Consider the following 6,243-nt stretch of genomic DNA (forward strand, 5'->3'; position numbering starts at 1 on the left):
ACTTGAAAACCCCAAAATTGCAACTCTGGGTCTTACAGCCGAACCACCAAAAAGAAAAGGGCCCTCGATCGTAATTTACGATACAGACAAGAACACCAAACCTGATGCGACCACTAGGGAAATATATGAAAGAAACCTACGAGACCACATCCGTAACCAAGATCGGATCGACCATGTGGTGCCTAAACACACCACCAGAACCCAATCCGCAACCACTGTCAACTGGGTCGTGGAACTTAGCCCGGCAGCCTGGAAGGTTCTCACAAACCAGACAAGAATATACATAAACTGAGGCCCCACCGCTTTCGCGAACACGTGGCTGTCACCAAGTGTTACAAATGTTGTAAATTTGGCCACACCTCGCACACCTGTGCCCATGCTGTGCCCACACCTCGCACACCTGTGGCCACTGCGCTAGTAAAGGCCACAACTTCAGCAACTGCCCTAACAAAAGTGCAGACCCAGTCTGTGCTAACTGCAAAAACCTAAAGCTAGATGCCTCCCACTCTCTTAGAGATGTCAACTGTCCTGCATATCAAAAGTACAAGGGCCTAAACCAAGCAAGAACCGATTATGGCAGCACACCATAAAAAATTTAATACTAGCATAGCGAAATTTTTCCAAATCAATACACAGAGGGCTAGGGCAGTGGCTGACCAGATTAGACTAAAAGCAGAAGACGAAAATACTGATATCATTATACTCCAAGAACCGTACGCGGTCGTTAAGCAAGTAAGGGGTTATTCCCTACACTACAAAGTCATACAAGCTGAAGATGAAACCCCTTGGATCGCAATAGTGATTAGAAACCCAGATCTCACAGCCACCAGAATTACACATCTCCGCACAGCCTGGGCAGCCTGTGTCCACGTTATTTCAGCACTGGGTGCATTCTATGTGATTGCACTCTATTGCAGACCCGGCGAAGACATAACTTTTGCCACTAGATACCTGGAAAATGTAACCAGCATCCTCCGTGATCAAAAAATAATAATAGGAGCCGACGTGAACTGTCGATCGCAGGCTTGGTACAGCCATACTCCGGATAGACAGGGAACGAGAAATGGGCAGCGCTTGGAAGAATTCCTTGCAACATCAACCATCACCGTACTAAACAAGCCAAACCGCCTACCAACCTACTGTAACCTCAGGTGGGAAGCCACCATAGACGTCACATTAGCAACTAAAAACATCGCAGGCAGCATAACCGATTGGAAGGTGCAGGACGCCTGGACAACCTCCGATCATAGGGCCCCTGACCTTCCAACTAAACAGAGACCCCACCTGGCAACAAGAATGCTCCACAGATATGCGCTCCACACTGCTGATTGGAGTGTATTCAGAGACACTGTAGCTATGGAAAAAAATGCCAAACAATCTGAAATGGACTCGCAACTAGACCCGGACCTACTGCAAAAACCGTCACTGCAGTTATTACCAAAGCGGCAAATGCTGCAATCAAAAGAAAAAACCCCACCCCAGATACAGTGCCACGGTAGAATCCTCAGCTCCAGAGCCTTCGAAAGGATGTCCAAAATAAAAGGAAGGCCTTCCAGAGGGCCAGACGCTCATGGCCTGTCCCAGAGGTAAATGCGCTATGCGAAAGTTACAAAGAGGCAAGGAACCTATACACCTCACTTATCTGCAGTAATAAACAACAATCTTGGGAGAATCTAGTCACAACTACAGGGAACTCTGATGACAACTACTAGGACTCCACAAGCCAGAGTCACAAACTCATGGAAGGTGTCAGTTAACAACATCTTAGACGTAACCTTTCACCCAAATGCTGACCCACAAAGTCAGAAAAATTCCGGATGTGCCAGGAGAATGACCAATACCAAACGGATGAAAAGGAACGGGCTTTTGCCCTGGAAGAACTCCAAGCAGCCGCATACCGTATGAAAGGGAAAAAATGCCCAGGGCCGGACTCCTGGACCGGAGGTCGTGTTGAAGGTTGTTGAGATAGCCCCAGACATACTCCTAAACCTCTATAATCTATGCCTCAGGACTGTAACTTTCCCCAAAACAGTGGAAGAGGGCCAACGTAAAACTAATTATCAAAAATCCTAACAAGCCGCCGGAACTACCAAACTCCTACAGACCAATAGCCCTGCTCTTTGTTTATAGCAAACGCCCGAGACACTCCTGACCAGGATCCGAAACCACCTGCAAGCAAACCTGGCATCGCCAAAACAGTATGGCTTCCGACAGGGGCTGTCAACCGTGAATGCCCTGAGAAAAACTTGGTGCAAGCAGCAGCCACTGATCAAAAGTACTTCCTAGCTATCTCTGTCGACTTTTCTGCGGCGTTTGACACCCTCTGGTGGTCAAGCGTCCTGGCCCGGCTCCGGGAGCCCAGCATGCCAGAAAATTTATATAACGTAATAAAAAGCTACCTGTCTGACAGATGTATCACGATAAACACCCCATATAGAACGCTTACGAGACAAATACACAGAGGCTGCCCACAGGGCTCTGTACTGGGACCAATACTGTGAACATTACAATGGATGAATTCCTAAATACGGACATCGGTGAAGCATCCTCGCAAGCCTTCGCAGATGACCTCATCCTTATGGTCGCCAGAAACAGCAGACTACAAATTGAAACAAAGGCAAACTATGCCCTAAAAATTCTTCTGAAATGGACCGAAAAGCACAATCTAAGGATCTCCAAAGAAAAAACTAATTCTATGCTCCTAAGGGGCTCTCTTGACCCGAGGAGACCCCCTCAGATCAACATTAGTACCACCACATGGAGACTATCAAAAGAGCACAAGTACCTGGGTGTAATACTTGACGCCACTCTCTCCTTTAAAGCGCATCTCAACTACACCAGGAAGAAAATTAGGGGCTACACGGCCCTCGTCACCAGGGTCGCAAAAGGGGACTGGGGGCTAAACAGCAAAACCCTCAAGCTCATATACAAAGCAGCCTTTTACCGATAGCAACCTATGCATCAAGAGCATGGTACTCTAAAGTCACCATGGCAGTTAACCACAGGTTACTAGACTCTATCCACAGAGCTATGCTATTAGCCATCACACGAGCCTGCAGCACAGTGAGCACACATGCACTGCAGGTGCTGGCTGGAACCCTTCCACTCGACCTGGAAGTGCCCAGAATCGGAATCCTCTATGAATTATCTAAGGGGAATGCCTGCACCTTAATGGGCTTCAATGCAGATCCCACTGCTAACCGAGCGACCGAAAAGAAAAGACTCATTGCCCACCTCACGCAAATATGGCAATCTAGATGGGACAGCTCTTCCAAGGGAGAGATCTCTAGGAAATTCCCCCCCAAAGTAGAGAAATTACATCCGAAGGCCCCGCTGTGGTTCTCACCGGCCCGCTATACAACCTTTTTACTTACCGGACACGGAGCATTCAATGCAAAACTCACAGCCCTGGGCATCACAGAGGATCCCACCTGCTACTGTGGAGTGTCTGAGAGCTAGCAGCACCTCATGTACGATTGCGGCTCTACGATGACCTTCGTTGCCAGCTCATCTCCAGGATCACCTTTTGCCTAGAGACAGGAAAAGCACCTACTCGACAGTAAAGAGCAATACATTGCTTTCTCCAAATTCGTAGAAGACCTCTACAAGAGGAGACGTACCCTCATCGTACAACAACCAAACCGTGACCAACAGCAATAAAACAAATTCAAGCTGAGAACTGATAACGACTAGGTGTCATGGCTGCCGCATCGTAGAACCTACAAGGAAACCGACTCTACTAAGAATAAAGGACACGGCTTACAACCGTATGAATGACCTCAACCCTGGACTTGTCAAAGGAATACACCGACCTGGATCGTGCAGTTCGCTGCCACCAAGCCATGGCGAACAAAATCGAGCACCTGACTCGATTACTTTAAACCCAAACGGGAAGAGGGGCGAGACCCTGTACCCGCCTCTCCCCGCCGACCCTCCTTTTCCTTCTGGTGAAGCATGGACATGCCTCACTGACCACCTGGGAACGTCTACTCTGTTGCCCCCATACGTCTACCTTTACCTCTCAGCCTTCTGCCTCTTCTCCCCAACTCTACCTATACACGACGCGAACGCCCTACATCCTAAATTAATCAAATCTAAAATAATTTTCGCCCAGTCCCGGTCTATCACACGCATTGCCCTGCTCCTGTCGTTTGGACGCTATGCGCTGTATTCAAACATTCAAAGTAATTACAACTGCATCGATATATATACTTATACATGTATATCTTCAATTTTTTTTTAGGTCCTAGCCGCCGAAATCTCAGGAAATTAAGCGGCAGGACCTGCCAGAGTAACTTAAGTCAAGTGAGTTCCTGGTCTGCCTACACGGGGCAAAAGTGGGGCAACGTTGGGCTTCAGCAGGTGTCCAGCGGCTAAATGACCAGATGAACAACGGTACACGACACCACACACTTTTAAATCTCTAGCTTTTCCAGTCAACTGGTTCACCCACCTACGGGGGGGAACCCCCTGGTGCCGTTTGACCCTAAACACACTTTCACTTTCATTGATGAACTTCGTGGAAAATTAAATTGCCATAAACTCTTTGTAGCTGTAACTTTGGAAAAGAAATTATATTAACTCGAAACTCGATAACAACGTGTGGTCTTAAACGAACCTAAACTGTGTGGGAGGCTACACAGACGTGAAATTGCAGATCAATCCTCTGGGATTTTCTTGTTGCTTGAATATCAACAATACCGATACCTAATATTTCTCTTAGCTTCCCGTTTTCATAATTGAATCTTGGAAGGAAATTGGAGGCAATCGTCTCTCATGGAATTGAAAAGACTAATCTAAGTCGTAATTCAACTAGACAACTCTCTATCTTCTAGGTAATATAGTCTGGGGAATGTAGGTCGTAGCAGTTGGAATTTAGGATGGTGATGTTTACTGTATGATATTGAGGTGATTAAGGCTTCAAAAGTATAAGAATTCTCATTGTAGGATTTATGGTATACAGCAAAGCTATGACTTGCATGTGCATATGCAAAACACAGTTACCATTTTGTGGGTTCGGTCTCTCTGTGAGGTTTTGGATAAGCAAGGGGCCACGTATTATTCGGAGATTATTATGAGTTAGGAGTTCATACAACTTGTTTGTTATGTTGCAGACTTTGAGAAAGTATATAAATTATGGTCGGATTTGCAACATGGAGATCGGTAATGTTCCAGTATCTGAATTTAATTGCAACGTATGGATTCTGTTACTCGGGTGCAGTGTGAGGTTTAGAACATTTTTGCTTGAAAGAGGGATTCAAAAACGTCATGGTGATGATGAAGCCAGTTGTCTTATCTGACGACTGCAATTGAATTTTATCAACATATAGACTCCATATAGAGGCCCTCGTTGGTAGTACAGTTGATATATTATGACTCTAGGGGCAAAATAATAAGGTTAAGGGATTTAAAAGTCTTCTTATCACCTGGTTCTTGAAGCTGCTGTTGGTTGTTGTCGTGGGGTTTAAGGCGCATCAGCGATTTAGGCTATATTGCTCGGTATGAATTATGTCTGTACATTGCATGTGTTCTGTGGTCGATTTCCTGTTTGTTGGATGAAAATCCATGCTACCCTCTCCACGTTGTGAAAAAGGGCCATAAAAACTCCACTCACATCATCGACGGGATTCGAACTCAGATCTTTTCCACAGGGTGTAGATTCCACAGGGTGGAGGACGGCGATTCGACCAATTGAGGTACCCACTAGGGCATCTTCGAGAGAAAGAGGCAATTGGTACTCCACCTTTGGAGAATAAAGCTTTGAAACAGCATCCTCAAGACTAACTGGAAGCTGCATGGTTACTGGTTGTGTTTGGTTATGATCTAATTGTCACTGGCCATGACTTCTTTTGGAGAGAAGCCCGACTAGCGACAATATATTTGTTGTCTTCTTACAATTCCAGTAATTGGGCAGTATTTACAATATTTTCTAGCTCAACTTTATTGAAATTGTCCAACATGATCTGTCTAATCGCTCAATTCTCTCGAAGTAGGGATAATATGTAGCCTGTCAGTTCGGTAAACTGACTTTAGATGCACATAGATACTGTATGCACGTGGAGAAGACATGTGATGGGTGGTCATTTGTAGACCCCTGGATATCAGATATAACATTTTATTATGTTGAGTCAGAGAACAAGCAGATGGTGCCTATTATTTTCATGCTTAAGCTCTCATTTTACTTGATTTGGGGGTTTTTATTTGCCGGTTAGCAAGCCTACTGGTATGAAGTACAGTAATTCG

Source organism: Mastigoproctus giganteus, chromosome 10 (assembly GCF_048544385.1).
Source record: "Mastigoproctus giganteus isolate SK-2022 chromosome 10, ASM4854438v1, whole genome shotgun sequence".
NCBI classification, from domain to species: Eukaryota; Metazoa; Arthropoda; class Arachnida; order Uropygi; family Thelyphonidae; genus Mastigoproctus; species Mastigoproctus giganteus.